General features: G+C 39.3%; 1 protein-coding gene across 1 annotated transcript in view; it reads left to right on the top strand.

Moving 5' to 3' along the window:
- Positions 1-1,187: 1,187 nt before the first annotated feature.
- The window catches only part of LOC115216439, a 32,165-nt gene continuing 12,715 nt past the window's right edge, over positions 1,188-20,637 (top strand). Inside the window, exon 1 of the mRNA XM_029785777.2 lies at positions 1,188-1,451. The gene's annotated coding sequence lies outside the window, so the exon portion shown is untranslated. The remainder of the gene's footprint in view (positions 1,452-20,637) is intronic.

The following is a 20,637-nucleotide window of genomic DNA, read 5'->3' as shown; positions in this document are numbered from 1 at the left end:
GGACTTATTCTTTGTAAGCCCAGTACTTATTCTATCGATCTCTTTTTTGCCGAACCGCTAAGTGACGGGGACGTAAACACACCAGCATCGGTTGTCAAGCAATGCTAGGGGCACAAACACAGACACACACACACATACATATATATATATATATATATATATATATATATATATATATATATATATATATACGACAGGCTTCTTTCAGTTTCCGTCTACCAAATCCACTCACAAGGCATTGGTCGGCCCGGGGCTATAGCAGTAGACACTCGCCCAAGATGCCACGCAGTGGGACTGAACCTGGAACCATGTGTTTGGTTAGCAAGCTACTTACCACACAGCCACTCCTGCGCCTTGGTTTTTCATTTCCATCCTTCTCAGTTCTTGTTGTCACTACTTTTGGAGACACGGTCTCCACTGGATCTTCTTTTGGTCCTTCTACAGTGGGGGGGTGGAGCATTTGGCCCTTATGTGTCCTAACTGTCCACAGTTGTAGCACCTCGACCTCCTGCTTTCCACCACAACTCCAAGTCTCACCTCGTCTCCCACCGTTATTGTGTTGACCGTTTCTTCCAACTCCTCTGGGGCGGCCTAAATTATCATTTCCACTGTCTGCCTGAGCCAATTCTTCGCTGGTACCTTTGTCACCTGTAGGATTGTAATCCTTTCCCCGAAATCCATTAAAATTGCCGCTATTATCCAGTTTACGTCCACCTCCGGGGGTATTACTTCCACCCATACCCTGGATGCACGTCTTCCCAGATAGTTATGGTAGAAGGACTACTTCGTCTGTCTTCACGGAGGCCGCAGAATGATACCTGGCTATCGTCTCGCTGGTAAACCGTACCGCCACCGACGCGAACTTCGGCCCTCGGGCAAGTTAGGTAAATGTCCACCCAGATGCGTCTCAGTGCAGTTATTATAAGGTGTTAATCATTTCTTCTTAACACAGTGTGTGTATGTGTGTATGTGTGGTGTGTGTGTGCGTGTGTGTGTGTGTGTGTGTGTGTGTGTGGTGTGTGTGTGTGTGTGTGTGTGTGTGTGTGTGTGTTACCAGAATTAGTTTTTCACAGAAGAGAGGAGTGGTTTCTAAGTGCAGTAAGGAAGGGCAAGCTGACAGAAGCATAAACTATATCTATTGTTCTTTGCATACTTACATACGTACGTGTGTGTGTGTGTGTGTGTGTGTGTGTAATAAAAGTAATGGACAAAGAAAAAGATTATTAGAAAAAAAACTGAAGGCAGCAGAGAAGGAACCCGGTTAAACACACACAATATTAGATTAAAGCTTTATTAAGAGAAAGAATTTTAATAGTTTGAACATATAAAATTGTGCTTCTAAAACTTTGTTCTCTGTGTGAATCTATAGAATTTACAGCTAATAAATCACTTACAAGGTAACATTAAAAAAAACTATTTGTTCCTAGCACAGGATATCTGACACGTTAAAAGTAAGTCTTTATCTCTTTCTTTTTCTTTTCTCTTTTCTTAAAGATATCAGCTTGTATTATTGTAACACGGAATTTCATAACGAGAAATTATGTGACACCTATTTTTCTATTAATCCATTTATAAACCAAGTTTCATTCTGACAGAATCTTTTCTAAATACTAAATAAATAAATAAATATATAAATAAATAGTACAACCACTTTTATACATGAAAATATCAAATTTCTAACATACTACGCAATATATGTATATATATCTATTCTCTCTTTCTCTTTTGCTTGTTTCAGTCATTTGACTGCGGCCATGCTGGAGCACCGCCTTTAGTCGAGCAACTCGACCCCGGGACTTATTCTTTTGTAAGCCCAGTACTTATTCTATCGGTCTCTTTTGCCGAACCGCTAAGTAACGGGGACATAAACACACCAGCATCGGTTGTCAAGCAATGCTAGGGGGACAAACACAAACACAGACACACACACGCATATATATATATATATACATATATACGACGGGCTTCTTTCAGTTTCCATCTACCAAATCCACTCACAAGGCTTTGGTCGGCCCAGGACTATAGTAGAAGACACTTGCCCAAGATGCCACGCAGTGGGACTGAACCCGGAACCATGTGGTTGATTAGCAAGCTACTTACCACACAGCCACTCCTGCGCCTATACATATATATCTTTTAAATTTGTTCATGGGAAACGTTTGAATATGCAAATAAAGTTCCTATTCTATTATACTGGCCACAGTCTAATGATGATGACTAGTGAACCAGATTTTTTTTTTTTTTTTGGTTGCATTGAACTGTAGTGATATAGGACAAATATAGTCATGATAATGATAATCCTTGTTTGGCATTTATAAACATTTAACGCATTGCTATGCATGACTGATCTTAAGAGACATGTGATTTGTGGAAATGCACGCAGTGATGCATGAAAAGAAAGAGACCTCTGGAGATATGCTGTGGCTGTGAAGAACCGACAAATGAAGTGAGTTCATGGCTCGCAGGACGGCCTGCTGTGCTTACCTTGGATCGTAGGGCGACCTGCTGTGCTTGAGAAGACCTATTGAGTCAAGGACATCAACCTCAAAATAAAAATAAAAATGGAAATTGTAGTTGTGATACCCGTGCCGGTGGCACGTAAAAAGCAACATCCGAACATGGCCGATGCTAACGCCACCCCCATGACTGGCACCAACCGATTGTGGATGTTGTCAGCCTCCTCTGGCCCATGTGCAGTGGCACGTAAAAAGCACCCACTACATTCACGGAGTGGTTGGCGTTAGGAAGGGCATCCAGCTGTAGAAACACAGCCAGATCAGACTGGAGGCTGGTGCAGCCTTCTGGTTTCCTAGACCCCGGTTGAACCGTCCAACCCATGCTAGCATGGAAAACGGACGTTAAGTGATTATATATATATATATATATATATAAACATGTTCAAAGAGATATACCGAAGTCAACAAATAAGAATATAGTAAATATATTGTAGTATACATATGTATGACAAAAGATGTTAGCGACCGAGTGATGAGAAGTGGTGTAACTGCTAAGAGGTGGGCTAAACACCTCTCAGAACGTAGTGGCAGACGAAATACCTATTTGTTTACTAACCACAAGGGGCTAAACACAGAGAGGACAAACAAGGACAGACAAACAGATTAAGTCGATTATATCGACCCCAGTGCGTAACTAGTACTTATTTAATCGACTCCGAAAGGATGAAAGGCAAAGTCGACCTCGGCGGAAATTGAACACTGAAGGTAGTGGCAGACGAAATACCTCTTTTTTTACTGCCCACAAGGGGCTACACACAGAGGGGACAAACAAGGACAGACACATAGATTAAGTCGATTATATCAACCCCAGTGCGTAACTGGTACTTATTTAATCGACCCCGAAAGGATAAAAGGCGAAGTCGACCTCGGCGGAATTTGAACTCAGAACGTAACGGCAGACGAAATACCACTAAGCATTTCGCCCGGCATGCTAACGTTTCTGCGAGCACGCCGCTTAAGAGAAGGAAGCTTCTTACCACACAGATACATCCATGCCTACATGTGTGTGTGTGTGTGTGTGTGTGCGCGCGCGTGTGTGTGTGTGTGTGGTGTGTGTGTTAGTGTGTGTGTGTGTGTGTATGTCTGTGTATGTGAGTGTGAGTGCATGGGTACATATGTGGTTGACATTGATATTCAATAGTAGTCTCCGTAAAGCCAGTGACACAGACATAAAATAATTTCTTATTGTACACTTGTCAATAACCAGCAGGATAAGCAATAAATTCGAGTTTCTTGTATTAAACACAACAGCTGACACAACATCATTGTTTGAGTAAGACACCTATTGTGCTTTGAAAAGATACACTTTCAGATTGCTATTGACTTCAAACCTTGGCTCAAATTTTCCTGAAGTTGCTTGGGAGGTCGCTAAAGCCGCTAGAGAAGGTTCTGGTATAAAGTCTAGTTTGAGGAGCAAATCTCACCTTAAGCTATTTCTTTTTTACTTCACTCAGGGCCGACACTAAGCCCCTGCAACTCCTGCGGTCACAGGGGGCATCCGTGGTTGAGGGGCCCCATGTTAAGATCGAAGTACATATATGAGTCATCTATTTACTTTGGTTAAGAAGTTTACTGAAAATTTCGAGCCAGACGAGGAAAAAAATATAAAAAAGTAAATGAAAAAAGCTTGTCGGATCTTTTCCTTTTGAACGGCAGTTTTCAACACAATTTCTAGTTAACTAAACACTTTTAAACTTCGTATACTGGTAGAATGTGTCAAAATAAAACATTTTTTTCTCTTGGCTTTCTTGAGAAAATTGTAATTTGTAAATTTAACGTAGTTTAATTTTTCGAATTTTAACCAATCAATGGTCTCTATTGAGCTAAAATCATTTGCTGCGTCTAAAACTGAAACAACATCCTGTCACTAACCCTAGCCCTAACCCTAACACTAACCCTAACACTAGCCCTAACCCTAAATTTTAGCCTTTCGTATTTTTTTTTCTTAATTGTTATCCTTAAATTAATTTAACAATTAAGGGGAAAAAACGAAAGGCTAAAACGAAAGCAAAAACTCAAAACAAAAGCAAAACGAATAATTTTAGACAATAGAGGCCATTGATTGGTTAAAATTCGAAAAATTAAACTATGTTAAACTTACAAATTACAATTTTCTCAAGAAAGCCAAGAGAAAAAAATGTTTTATTTTGACACATTCTACCAGTATACGAAGTTTAAAAGTGTTTAGTTAACTAGAAATTGTGTTGAAAACTGCCGTTCAAAAGGAAAAGATCCAGCTTGTCAACGAATTTCTTAGGGAGATAAAAGAAAAATGAAAGAAATACAAAAAAATGAAATAAGAACAACTTCAACAAAAAAGACAAGAAAAAGAAGCTATAGTAATGAAAGATGGGGATGTATACTTATACATATATACAAACATACACACATAGGCATACACACACACACACACACACACACACACACCAATGCGACAAGGCTTTGGTCAGCTCGGGTTGATAGACAGATAGTAGTTAGACGTGTACCAAACAGATACACATCTCTTAATCTCTCTCTCTCTCCTCTCTCTGTATAGCTGGTCACTTTGTACCCAGAACCTTTGACCTTCTAAGGCAATAAAAACTGGAGACCAAATTCTTTCTGTACCAAAAACAAGGCGTGGGGACACGTGCACACTCACACATAGAAGTCTGTGTGTGTATGTAGCTATCTGTGTGTGTGTATATATATATATATATATATATATATATATATATAATATATTAATAAATAAAACATATGCATATATATATATATATACATATATGTACGTACCTACCTCTACATGTATATATACACGCATATATGAGTACAGGACACCAAAAAAACGTCGAACACAATGAGAAACGAAAACATAGACACAAACCCAAGGAACTGGACATATTTCTTAAACAACAAAAAATAGAGTACAGGACAAATAACACAAGAAAAAAACCCCTTCTTCAGTCGCCATGGTTTCATCTACTCTACGTTTCGAAGGTGAAGGCGAGACGTATCTTCGAAAGAAACTTTCCTTCCTGCGAAAAGCAAATCAAATAAAATTTGAGATCTTTTTGCAGAGGGGTAAAAATGGTAACAAAAACAGGACAGTAACGACAGTACAAAATATAAACAGTAAAATACAGGACAAGGAGAATAACAAGACAAGAAGGGATGTTAGCCGAACGAAAAAATGTGTTACGAACGCTATTTCTGTGAACGGCGATGGGAGCAAAGAAAATTGCCATCCACACCTCAAAAAGGTCAGGCCAGAAAAGACAGTAGCAGAGCTCTCGTCGCGGGTCAACGACGGGAGGGAGGAGGAGGAGCAAGAGAAAGGGAGGGAAGAAAGGGGAATGGTTGTGAGGAAACCATGAAGAATGAGAGAGAGGGAGAGAGAGAGTGAAGAATGAGAGAGAGGGAGAGACAGTTAAGTAGAAGAAAAGGAAATCAAAGAATGAAGGCTGAGAAAGGGATGGGACTGAAAGGTTAAGAGTGCGCATCAAAATTAATATCAAGAACAATCTTACTTAGAAAGGGATGCGTGCGTTCCGTCATATAATATATTAATAAATAAAACATATGCATATATATATACATACATGTACGTACCTACCTCTACATGTATATATACACGCATATATGAGTACAGGACACCAAAAAAACGTCGAACACAATGAGAAACGAAAACAGAGAGAGAGAGAGAGAGAGAGAGAGAGAGAGAGATAGAGAGAAAGAGAGAGGTGGGGATACAGATATTGTTTGCTCACAATCACTAAGCATCTCAGTTCTTCACTTGTAACCAGGAATGCCACTGATGGGTTTTTCCACCCAGATCTGGGTTTTTGGGAGTAATGACGGCTTGATGGGTTTTAATTTACAAATTTACATTGAATCTGGGTTTTTAAGTTGGTTTTGGCTGCAAACTTATCTTTTAAAGAGAATTCGGTGTCATACTTTTTTGTATGCAATATGTACCAAAGTTGCAGCTCTTCTAATACTTGGTAAACTTTCTATACATCATCCATAATCGTCTCACGTAATGAATTTATCGAGACAAATATTGAATGTAACATAATTACCGATCGTACACGTTCATTACTTGTTTATAGTTGGTGGCCGCTTGTATAACTTGCCTGAAACTCTGACACCGCCAGTGTTGATGGTGTATGCTTCGATTGTTACTCGTGATTTAAAATTTGTTTTGCAACATTTTGAGTGAGTGTTTTTGTTTTGTGACCCTTTGCGAAGTAATGGCAGACAATTGTGTGTCCACAAAGAGGTACACCAAAATTTCAAGAAGTTGTGGTTAGAGGCTGCTGAGCTTAAAGATCGGGTACAAGATGATAAAAATCTGACACTTACTGCATTTGTTGCAACGTTGTATTGGAAAATGCTAACAAATTAATGCTGTTGGCCCTTAAAAATACTGCCAAACACAAGAAAGCTTTAGATTGTGCGAAATCGTCTATCAAATTAGATTCATTTATTGTTTAAAAAACGGATGATACATTAAATGAAAAAGTAACTAACGCAGACTTGCTACTAACTGGTTATATAAATCATTTAGCTGAAATTTGTAAAAAGGTCTTTCCCGATAGTGAAATAGCTTAAAATCTACAAATTAAAAATACAAAATTAACATATATTATGCAAGACGGAATTGCACATTATGAACGAAATGAAATCTTGAAAATTCTCAAGAAACAAAATTTTCAGTATTGATAGATGAGAGTACGGACATTTCAGTGACACTAATCGTAGCAATAGGTGTTCGCTTTATTTTTTTGAAGAATCGCTTGATGTCAAGGATGCTCTTCTGGATACAATTGTTGTAGAAAATGGTTCGTCTCAGGGTTTGTATGATGATGTCAAGTCTATGTTTACAAAAGAAGATGTATCTATAAGTAACATACTTGGATTTCCCAGCGATAATTGTTCAACATTGAAGGATAACAAGAGCGGGTTTCAAAAGTTATTTCTATCCAATCGAAAGATTTCAACAGCTAACAGTGAAATATAGAATTAAAAAAAAGCTTTTTTGGCTGTTCTTTTATCACCTCAGCGAAGGCAGAGGCATTGTTTTAAGTCGTGTTTGTTGGTTTGTTGGTCCGTGGACGAGATATCTCAAGGACCGCTGGATGGATTCAGATGAAACTTTCAGGGATGTTTGGCTTCATGACTGGCACAAAGAGATTACATTTTAGGATCGATCTGGTACCGGACAAGGATTCTGGATTATTCTTCCTGTTTTTTTACTTAGTTTTTGAGATCAGTCGGGTTCATTTTTAGTATTCTCGTTTGTGAGAGCAGTCAAGTTTATTTCAGATATTCTCGTTTTAAAAATCATCTCCAGCGAATCATCGAGAGGACATTGGTGTTGCCTTGGCGGAGGTTTGCGCTCTCTGAGTGCTCGTTATTTATACATATATATACATATATATATATATATACATATATATATATACATATATATATACATATATATATGACATATATATACATATATATATGACAACCGATGCTGGTGTGTTTATGTCCCCGTTACTTAGCGGTTCGGCAAAAGAGACCGATAGAATAAGTACTGGGCTTACAAAGAATAAGTCCCGGGGTCGATTGCTCGACTAAAGGCGGTGCTCCAGCATGGCCGCAGTCAAATGACTGAAACAAGTAAAAGAGTAAAAAAGAGTAAAGAGAGTATATATATATATATATATATATATATATATATATATATATATATATATATATATATATATATTATAATATACATATATATATATATATATATATATATATATATATAATATATATATATATATATATATATATATATAATATAATATATATATATATACACACAGATAGCTACATACACACACAGACTTCACTTCTATGTGTGAGTGTGCACGCGCCCCACGCCTTGTTTTTGGTACAGAAAGAATTTGGTCTCCAGTTTTTATTGCCTTAGAAGGTCAAAGGTTCTGGGTACAAAGTGACCAGCTATACAGAGAGAGAGAGAGAGAGAGAGAGAGATTAAGAGATGTGTGTCTGTTTGGTACACGTCTAACTATCTATCTGCATTTTCAGTATATTAGGAGCTCAACTAAGATAACAAGGCTGGAGGATTTCCGAGGGTTCACCCAACCTCACCCTTCCATTTTCCGAGGGTTCACCCTACCCCCCCATTTTCCACAGAAAAAATGCATTTGCTGTGTGTGTGTATATATATACATATATATATATATATGTATATATATATATATATATGTATGTATGTATATACCTATGTGCATGTGTCTGTATTTGTCCCCCTATCACCACTTGACAACCAGTGTTGGTGTGTTTATGTCCCCATATCTTTTGCAGTTCAGCAAAAGAGACCAATAGAATAAGTTCTAGGCTGAAAGAAAAACAAAAGTCTAGGAGTTGATTTGTTCGACTAAAATCCTTCAAAGCAGTGCCCCAGCATGGCCGCAATCAAATTACTGAAACAAATAAACGAATAAAGAATATATGTATGTATTTATGTACATACAGGCGAGCTGGAAGAATCGTTAGCACGCCGGGCGAAATGCTTAGCCGTATTTCATCTGCCGTTACGTTTTGAGTTCACATTCCGCCGAGGTCGACTTTGCCTTTCATCCTTTCGGGGTCAATAAATTAAGTACCAGTTACACACTGGGGTCGATATAATCGACTTAATCCATTTGTCTGTCCTTGTTTGTCCCATCTGTGTTTAGCCACTTGTGGGTAGTAAAGAAATAGGTATTTTGTCTGCCGCTATGTTCTGAGTTCAAATTCTGCCGAGGTCGACTTTGCCTTTCATCCTTTTGGGGTCGATAAATTAAGTACCAGTTACGCACTGGGGTCGATGTAATCGATTTAATCCGTTTGTCTATCCTTGTTTGTCCCCTCTGTGTTTAGCCCCTTCTGGGTAGTAAAGAAATAGGTATGTATGTACATATGTATGTACGACAAGCTTCCATGCAATTTCCATCTACCAAATTCACTCGCACAGTATTGGTTAGCCCAGGGTTTTAGTAGAAAACATTTGGCCAAGATATCATGAAGTAGGATTGAACCTGAAAACATGTGGTTGCAAGGCAAACTTCTTATCCACGCGGTCATGTCAGCATCTGTGGTTGTTGTTGTTGTTGTTGTTTAACCCCTGGTCATGCATGAATGAGTAGACCTGTGACTAATACCATTCCAGCATAAGCATTTTACTTTATTTTATTTTCATTATTTTTATATACTTTATTTATTGGCAAAGTGTGGTGTAATTTATGAGGAATATTTGGCTATTATTTCTAACGAGTAGAGAGATCCTTTCACTACCTTGTATCATAAGGTTAGTTCTAATAACTTCTCAGACATTCATAATCATGATTTCCGTTCTTCCTTTTTAAGACAGTAAGTTGTGATTTGAGGACTATTTGACTGCTATTTCTACATACTCAGCCAATCACACATAAGATCCCTCATTTGAGTACATCATGTGACTTTGATGCTTAATGCCATCTTAATCATGAGGATTTGATGGAAGGACTTCATTACCAATCGAGAGATTCTGCTCTGGGCCAGAGTGCCCAGTATTGAAACTACCATGGCACAACACTGCCTCCACTGATCAGGACACATCATACATATGCTTCAAACGCACCTTCTCCTTCAACTACTCTTTGTAAAGTTGGCCTCAGGCACCAGACTATGTGGAACTCCCAAACTTCGTTTCCAAGACCAGCTGAAGGCCATTCTCTTCTGCTGCTCCATTGATTCAAACACCTGGGAGACAATCACCAAGGATTGCTTAAAGTGGTAGCATGTCATTGGCAAGAGGACAGTCGAGATAGAAAATAACAGAAAGATGGCGAGCTGGCAGAAACCTTAGCACACCAGGCGAAATGCTTTGCAGCATTTCATCTGCTGTTACGTTCTGAGTTCTAATTCTGCCAAGGTCGACTTTGCCTTTCATCCTTTCGGGATCGATTAAATAAGTACCAGTTACGCACTGGGGTCGATATAATCGACTTAATCCGTTTGTCTGTCCTTGTTTGTCCCCTCTGTGTTTAGCCCCTTGTGGGTAGTAAAGAAATAAGAAAATAGCAGATGTTAAGAGGCAAAGATCAGATGTCAAAAGCACAAAGAATGACATCTTTGAACAGGGCCTAAAGCTCAATTAAATGGCTTTGTGAAGCTGCTGGTTAAGGCCAAAGAATGACATCTTTGAACAGGGCCTAAAGCTCAATTAAATGGCTTTGTGAAGCTGCTGGAAGGCCATATGTGGGGCAGCAGTTCAGCTCCTTGTAACTTAGGCAATGTGGAGGCGCGTGGCTTAGTGGTTAGGGTGTTGAACTCATGATCATAAGATTGTGGTTTCGATTCCTGGACCGGGCGATGCAGTGTGTTCTTGAGCAAAACACTTCATTTCACGTTGCTCCAGTCCACTCAGCTGGCTAAAATGAGTAATGCTGCAATGGACTGGTGTCCCATCCAGCTGGGGAACACATACACCATTGAAACTGGGAAACCAGGCCCATGTGTCTGGCTAGGCTTTAAAAGGGTGCATTTATTTAGTGGAGGCACATGGCCTAGTGGTTAGAGCAGTGGACTCACGGTTGAGGGATCACGGGTTCGAATCTCAGACCGGGCGATGTGTGTGTTTATGAGCAAAACACCTAAGCTCCACGTCGCTCTGGCAGAAGGTAATGGCAAACTTCTGCTGACTCTTTCGCCACAACTTTCTCTCACTCTTTCCTCTTGCATCTTGCAGCTCACCTGTGATGGGACCGGCGTCCTGTCCAGGTGGGGAACCAATATGCCAAATAAAAACCAGGAAACCGGCCCTTATGAGCCAGGCATGGCTCGAGAAGGCACAAATAAACTTAGGCAATATGTCACAAATTTACCACCCAAATACATCAATTGTTGTACTAGGTTGATGCTAGTCATTAAGCTTGAAAAGTCAAATTGAATTTGGTGGGATTCAAATGCAGAACATAAAGGGACACAAATAACACTTGACATTTGTCTTATGCCCAACTGCTTTTTCACATCATCAGTTTTATAGAAGTAGAATATTTCAGAGCAACAAAGTGTCAACCCTTAGTGTTGGTTCTAATCTTATATTGTAATTTCATTTACATTTAGTGTGCATTATAGAAATAATAAGCCAACCCCAGTATTTAACTGGTACTTTACTTTATCATGAAGGCATATGGCCCAGTGGTTAGGGTGCTGCGCTCATGATCATAAAGTCGTTGTTTCGATTCCCAGATCAGGTAGTGCATTGTGTTCTTGAGAAAAACACTTCATCTCATATCATTCTGGTCCACTTAGATACGAGTTCCAGTAATGGCTAGGAAATAAGCCCTGTGATTGATCAGCATCCCATCCAGAAGAGGAGTCTTGTAAAGTTAGACATGGCCTGGACCAATCTTTGGTCGAAACATATCTAAGTTTATCTAAGTTTATGTCAGGGAAACCAGATTAAATTCCAGCTTTATGAATCCTAGTATTCATGAGATACTGAGTTCCTCAGACTTTATTGACCTATGATAGATGAAATCAAACTTGGCCACGGCATGATTTTGATTCAGATCATGAAGAGCTGTAACTAAGTGCTATTAGGCAATTTATCCAAGTGAATAAGGCTTCAGGACACTGGCTGTAGCAATGATAGTTTGTGTATTCCTCTACAAGTGCCAAATCAACAGAAATGAATTATTCCAGATCTCTAGTGCCCTCTCTCCTATTCTCAGACTGTTGCTGCTCTCTTCTGCCAAACTGAGATGAAGATGTCATATTTAAGGAAAGAAATTGGAGTGGGTGTGGTTGAAGAAGCAAATATTAGGGGCTTTTATTATACAAACCCATAGGACATAAATGAGAGTGTACGAAGAGTACAGCTGCCGACTGAGTCTATTGTAAAAATTGACCCACCTGATTTCCTTTTGAAAGAAGCTAAGAATTGTTTTCTCATTGTAGTAGCAATTGTGAGAGAGATAATTTGGAAAACGGGGCTGAAAAGGTTTAAAGTCAGGCAATTTCATCTCTGGCCCTGAATTGGTGAATTACTTCACCTTTCACCATAAAAGGAAAATAGGGGCTAGAGAGAAAAGGCCTGACTGTGAAAATGTTTGAAAATCGATGGAAGAATGTAGTACGGATGATGCATGTGGATGGAACCTCATGAATACAACACAGGATGTAACTCAGGTATCCGTGGCGTGGCGGGGCTCGTGGGGGTCCGAATTGAACCCCCACCCACCCACCCACTCCATCCGTAATGTCTTCCGGTCTGTCTTATCATTCGATTTTATTATATTTTCTTATTTTTGTAAAATTTTTAATGTCATCTTTTTGTATAATCATTCGCTCATCTGACCCCAAAATCAGATTGTATTGTCCCCTCTTTGTTGGCCCCTTGTGGGTAATAAAAGATCAAAGTTATTCAAAAGAAAATGCAGAATTTGTTTAATTAATTACCAACTTAAAAATACATCTTTGGTTGTTTGTACGTGTGTGTGTGTGTGTGTGTGTGTGTGTGTGTGTGTGTGTGTGTGTGTGTGTGTGTGTGTGTGTGTTTGTGTGTGGTTGTGTGTGTTTGCGTGTGTGTGTGTGTGATAACTCAGTCTGCCAGCTATAACAACCAATTATTCCTGGAATCTCTTGCTATTATCTTGAAAAAAGGAAAGACCTATTAAAGGATAATCCTGCAAGACATGAAATATAGTATGAAAATCCCATCTTAATAGATGGAATTTACACACAGGAAATTGGAACGGCAACTTTTTTTTTTTCCCAAAGATCATTGACTCTACAAGTGAATTAAGATGGCTTCAAATAGATACTGAAGCTGCATTGAGGCTCAGCTTTCTGAAAATTTATCGTTTCTTCCATGATGTTTGCCTTTCAGTTTTGATTTAATAAGACAGGATGTTCTGTTAGTTAGTTAGTTAGTTAATTTTTGGCTCCAAAAAGCAAAAAGCAAGGCCATGTAGGGGGACATGGAGTTAAGTACAGGGTGGTGTTCATGTAAAGAGTTCAGGCCACTTGAGGTCAAGGGAGACTTTGAACAAAGCGGTCGTCGGCATCTTCACCATCTCGTCCGGCAGCTTGTTCCACGGATCCGCAACCCGGACGGAGAAAGCTCCTCTCCTTCGATTGAGATGAAATCGTCGCAGGTAGAGCTTTTCAGAATGACCCCACAGCCGACGCTCTGGAGCAGGAGTGAAGAACAGCTCTTTCGAGAGGTTACACTTTCCGCTTATGATGTTGTGAGCGAGAATGAGATCACCACGGCGGCGGCGTTTTTCTAGAGAATAAAGGTCGAGCGTCCTCAGCCTTTCTTCATAAGACAACTTTTTGAGACCATGAACCATCCTTGATCTAAAAATATTGACATGTTGTGACTTATTTAGTCACAGAGCAAATATATATTTCATTGAATTTCATCTCAGCTCTGCATGTGTGGTTGGTGTTATATTTTAACAATCTCAAAAGGAGAAAGTGGGTCTTTGAACAAAAAATAATGAGGCATTGAATAAACATATTTAATTCAGAGATGCCATCTACATAAAAAAAAATATATAATAATAATCAAATTAGTATTAGCATATTTAGTGTAATTAGTTAACTGGAAATAGTCATCACCATCATCATCATTTGACATCCATTTTCCATGCTGGCATGAGTTGGAGGGGGGGGGGTCAACCTTTTCATTATCATATCTCTATTGAAAGAGGTTGCCTTTCTTTCAATTAATTTTGAAAATATTGAAGAATTTAGTTAAAATAAGTTTTTCATTGCTAAGCTGATGTTTAGAACAAAAATTAACATGAAATTTTGGTGGAAGGTTTTAATTTAGCTCATTTTAAATTATAAAGTTTGTATCATTAAACTAGTGGCAGTCTCAGTAAGGTTGGTATTAAGAGGATTAAGAGGATTCTTAATCCTCTTTCTGTGTCAAGTTTCACTGTCAGCTTTGCCTCCACAGCCGAATAGATAACCTTCTTAATACCAACCACTTTACAGAGTGTACTAGGTGCTTTTTGAATGGCACCAGCATTAGTGAGGTTACCAAGTAACTAGCAAGACATGAAAAAAACAGAAAGAAAGAATTAAGTGATGAGAAAAAATAAAAGCAATATTAGGGAACTAAAGTGTCACTGTCATATGAGAGGTAACTTTGGAGGTAAACTTTTGCCTCCATTGGTAATATCAGAAAATATGGCACACATAAAAGAATTTTTATTTAAATTTTTCAAAAGAAAAATATCTGTTACTTTAACCCTATAAAAAAACCAGAAAGAAAGATTTAAGTGATGAGAAAAAATAAAAGCAATATTAGGGAACTAAAGTGTCACTGTCATATGAGAGGTAACTTTGGAGGTAAACTTTTGCCTCCATTGGTAATATCAGAAAATATGGCACACATAAAAGAATTTTTATTTAACTTTTTCATAAGAAAAATATCTATTACTTTGACCCTTTAACATTCAAATCAGCCACATCTGGCCTAAATATTTTACCAGTTTTATGTGCGTGAGAAGACCCGGCAAGACTAGTGAGACCATAACCCATGGCCTCTACCTGGTATGTAGCCAGTCGACTTATACATACCTTTCCTTCTTGGGACACAAAACTCCACTTGTGAAGACCCGTTGAGGCAAGTGAAAATCAAAATCAAAATCAAACCAAATCAAATCAGATATCAGAAAGCAGAACCAAAATCGAAGTCGATCAACATCAATGGAAATTGCAGCTATGATACCAGTGCCGGTGACAAGTAAGCAAACCATCCGATCATGGCCATTGCCAGCGCTGCCCTGACTGGCCTCCGTGCCGGTGACACGTAAAAAGCACCATCCATTCATGGCCGTTGCCAGCCTCGCCTGGCCCCCGTGCCGGTGGCACGTAGCACCATCCGTTCATGGCCGTTGCCAGCCTCGCCTGACCCCTGTGCCAGTGGCACGTAAAAGCACCATCTGTTCGTGGCCGTTGCCAGCCTCGCCTGGCCCCCGTGCCGGTGGCACGTAAAAAGCACCATCTGTCCGTGGCCGTTTCCCAGCTCCGTCTGGCACCTGTGCGGGTAGCACGTAAAAAGCACCCACTACACTCACGGAGTGGTTGGCGTTAGATAGGGCATACAGCCGTAGAAACACTGCCAGATCAGACTGGGCTTGATGCAGCCTTCTGGCTTCACAGACCCCAGTTGAACTGTCCAACCCATGCTAGCATGGAAAGCGGACGCTAAATGATGATGATGATGATGATGATGATGATGATGTTAAAATTGGCCAGGTCTGGCCTCTCACACCTATTCTACAATGTCATTCTAAAATAAGCAGTTACACCATGAAAATCTCTAAGCTACAAGATAATGCATGCTTAATTTAAAATAACGTGAATCAATAAGCATTACATTTGACAGAATAATATGAATGTTAAAGGTTAAAATAAAATTAAAACAAATTTTTCGTTACATTATTTACAATGGACAGATGGGTAACCTCACCTTGTTTGTTGTTACCACAACGTTTCGGCTGATGTACTCTCCAGCCTTCATCAGGTGTTTTGGTGGAATTTCAAACCCAACACTTTATTTGACTAATGGAGTACTCTGTTCCCATTCCTAAGGTATTCTTTGCTGATGTTATTTTTTTTTGTTGATATTATTTTTCAAGTCCCTTCCTGGGAAGGGACTCAGAATCCAAGGGTTAGTAGCCCATGCTCTTATCCACTACACTATATGCTTGTTGGCAATTACTGAGTGAATTTTTTGGCTTATAAACTTAGTATTTTATTTTTTCTTAATACCAGTTCCCATATTACATTCATACCTGCACTAGGTCAGCCTAGGAGGTTACTGTGTCCTAACATACATGCTGTCTCTTTTAATTTTTGTATTTTCCAGTGGTGTTCTCTGTTTATTATTTTAACGTCATCCCACAGAGGAAGGTGATCTCCATTTTTCCATACAAGATTGGCTATATCCGATTTTTCAATATTCCGTCATGTCACAATATCTCCTCGTGTCACGGTAGAGGAACATCGTAAAGCTGTGACACGGGGAGATATTGAAAAATCGAGTAGAGCCAATCTTGTATGGAAAAATTGAGACCACCTCCCCTTGTGGGATGAAGTTAAAATAATAGACAGAGAACATCACAGGAAAACGCAAAAATTTAAAGAGGCTGCACATATGCTAGGATACAGTGGAAGCACTCCGTTGGTTACGATACCAAGGGTTCCGGTTGATCCGAATCAACGGAACAGCCTGCTCGTGAAATTAACGTGTAAGTGGCTGAGCACTCCACAGACACGTGTACCCTTAACGTAGTTCTCGGGGATATTCAGCGTGACACAGAGAGTGACAAGGCCGGCCCTTTGAAATACAGGTACAACAGAAACAGGAAGTAAGAGTGAGAGAAAGTTGTGGTGAAAGAGTACAGCAGGGATCACCACCATCCCCTGCCGGAGCCTCGTGGAGCTTTAGGTGTTTTCGCTCAATAAACACTCACAACGCCCGGTCTGGGAATCGAAACCGCGATCCTATGACCGCGAGTCTGCTGCCCTAACCACTGGGCCATTGCGCCTCCTAGGATACAGTAACCTCCTAGGCAGACCTAGTGCAGGTATGAATGTAATATGGGGACTGGTATTAGGAAAAGATAAAACATTAGGTTTATAAGCCCTAAAGTTCACTCAGTAATTGCCTACAGACATATAGCGTAGTGAATAAGCGCATGGGCTACTAACCCTTGGATTCTGAGTTCAGACAGGGACTTGGGAAATAATATCAACAGAAACAAAATAACATCAACAAAAAAGAATACTTTAGGAATGAGAACAGTGTACCCCATTAGTCAAATAAAGGGTTGGGTTTGAAATTCCACCAGAACACCTGAGGAAGGCTGGAGAGTACATCAGCTGAAACAGTGTGGTAACAACAAGGTGAGGACACCTATCCGGCCATTGTAAATAAAAGTACATAATTCCTCATCTCAAAAATATAGATTTGTATTAAATTTTTCGTTTGTATTACTCATTGCAAAACTACTCTGTTATTAATGGCATTTCCTACTCCACCTCGTCTCTGTGGTTCTTCTTTCTCTCTCACTGTGTTCCAGTTGAAAGAAAGACTGTATATTTCAATAGAAATATGGTGATAAAAGAATTAGTGTTCAGATTAAATACTTTTTCTTATTTCTTTATTGCCCACAAGAGGCTAAACATAGAGAGGACAAACAAGGACAGACAAACAGATTAAGTCGATTACATCGACCCCAGTGCGTAGCTGGTACTTATTTAATCAACCCTGAAAGGATGAAAGGCAAAGTCGACCTCAGCGGAATTTGAACTCAGAACGTAGCAGCAGACAAAGTACCCCTAAGCATTCCACCCCCCGTGCTAACATTTCTGCCAGCTCGCTGCCTTAAATACTTTTCACTTAAATACTTAAATACTTCAGATGAAATACTTTTTCTGTTAATCTCTTAGTCAGGAAAGAAAACAGTGCTTCCATGACACTTTACAAGGCTGCTGGGACTGGTGGAAGCATTCAGACCAGATATCCTCCAACCAGAAATGTGGCCTGAATACTTGCGATTGATTGAACTCTATAAAAGACATTCAAGGTGATGGTTTAAGTCTACCAGTCAAGTAGGCCATGGTGGGATTTGAACTCACTGTTGGAACAAATATGGCAAGGTGCCCAGTAAAACATTCTTACAGTTCTGTCAATCCATAATTTTTTAGCCTAAGAATCTTCTCCAGCAGAGCCAGAAATTCCTTCAGTTCTCGACAATTGCTGGTTCTTTACAAGATATATATGTGCTCCTCTGTATTTAAGAACAGATTTGGGACAGTCATCATCGTTGTCGTTATCGTTACCATCATCATCGTCATCGTCGTTTAACGTCTATTGTCCATGCTGGCATGGGTTGGACAGTTTGACCAGAGCTCTGAAGCTAAGGGTCTGCACCAGATACCACTCTGATTTGGCATGGTTTCTACAGTTAGATGCCCTTCCTAAAGCCAATCACTTTTCAAAGTATGCTGGGTACTTCTACATGGCACCACATGGACACTTTTATGTGACACAGCTCAGGTGCTTTTATTGGTACTGCATGGATGCTTTTGTGGCACCACACAGGTGCTTTTACATGGCACCATATTGGTGCTTTTACGTGGCACCTCCCTGGGTGCTTTACATCACCACCAGGATTGGTCTTAGCACTTTTGTTGCAGTGTACGGGTCTTCTAGAGTATGACCAGGCACCAGGTATCTCGGTCGCTTGTATTCTTGCCTGAAGAGTTCAGCTTTCTGAGGTTGTTCTTCAGTAGTTCATCCCATGTCTTCCGGGATGTCCCACTTCCACATGTTCCATCCACTTTGAGAGATCAGCACTTCTCTATGGAGCTGTTGGCATCCATCCCCATCACATGACCAAACCAGTTCAATCTTCTTTCTTGCACACAGCAATCAATTTCCTCTTATGCCTAACTTCTCTCTCAAAACCCTAGAATTCTGTCGAGCATGTGCACTTACATTACACATCCAGCAGAACATACTAGTCTCATTCCTTTCTAAGCTTCACATGTATTCTGCATTTAGGGCCCACATCTCACTCCCATGTGGAATTGGTAAGAATCCCAAACTAAAAGCAGGGAAAGAAACAACAATCCAACTAAATGGAAAAATTTGACATTCTGTATAATTCAAGGTCTCCCATGCTGGGGTTAATTTACTCCCAGGGAATAAATTTCACCTACCCAGGGAATAAATTTCACCTACCCAGGGAATAAATTTGCTAATTCTGGATTTGTATTTTTTTTTTTTTTCAATTATAATTTTTTTTAAATTTGAAGTTGACATGAAAATTTGAAGAAGGAATATTTTGTTATTTTTAATGTTTGTCTCTATTAGTCAAGAAATGTTAGAGATGAAAGCAATATGGCAATAGTAGGCTGGGTCAGGCAGGTTATAAGGTGGCGAGCTGGCAGAAACGTTAGCGTGCTGGGCGAAATGCTTAGCTGTATTTCGTCTTCCGTTACATTCTGAGTTCAAATTCCACCGAGGTCAACTTTGCCTTTCATCCTTTTGGGGTCGATAAATTAAGTACCAGTTACGCACTGGGGTCAATGTAATCAACTTAATCTCCTTGTCTGTCCTTGTTTGTTCCCTCTTTGTTTAGCCCCTTGTGGGCAATAAAGAAATAAGACAGGTTGTCTTACCTTCGAATAGAACATACTGTGCTTCCAAACATCATATTACATCCCCATAAAGGTTCTATTTTGGTAAATAGTAAATTCGGTGTTGTAAATGTTCATACCTTTACTAAGTTTTTCTATTTTTTTTTTAATTGAACTGAAAGTAATTTAGTCAGTAATTAAAGGCACGTTATTAGATAATTGGAATTTCTTGGAAACAATTTCAGGAGAAAATACACAGAGGGATTGTTTTGCGGATACCTTCTCCAAAGTCACTGGGAGGATCAATGTTTTAACGCTTTGACACTGCAAACAAATGAAAACATTTATAAATCAAACAACATTTCTGCCATCAACAACAATGATTTGTGCAATCACTATGGTAGTTATGTACAGCTATAGTAAGGAGACCTATTTAAAACAAGCTTTTTTACAAGAAGGCACATGAACAAATCATTCCTTATTTTCAAAGGTTAATAAATTCTAACAAGAAGGCTAGCATGCTATGACCATGCTTTTGCATAATTACATATAAGCCTACAGAAATAGGGTTTCTATACTTAGATAGTAATCATAATCAATGATGCGCGGGAAGTCATGACATTGACCTAAGGACGAAGATACTGAAAAAATGGTTGTAAATTCCATGACGTTGTTCTGGGTTCTGTACCTGGCCAGCAGAGTCAGATCGTCACGTGATAACTTAACCACTATCTCTGAATTAATTAACTTTATCAATTCAGCACACACACACGCACACTGTCAAACATACATACATACATACACATACATGCATACATACATTCATACATACATACATACATACATTCATACACATACATGCATACATACATACATAGATACATACATACATACATACACATTCATAATACATACATACACATTCATACATACATGCATA

Source organism: Octopus sinensis, linkage group LG10, assembly GCF_006345805.1.
Source record: "Octopus sinensis linkage group LG10, ASM634580v1, whole genome shotgun sequence".
Taxonomy (NCBI): Eukaryota; Metazoa; Mollusca; class Cephalopoda; order Octopoda; family Octopodidae; genus Octopus; species Octopus sinensis.
Note: the sequence above shows the minus strand (reverse complement) of the source record. Positions and strands in the feature narration are given on the sequence as shown.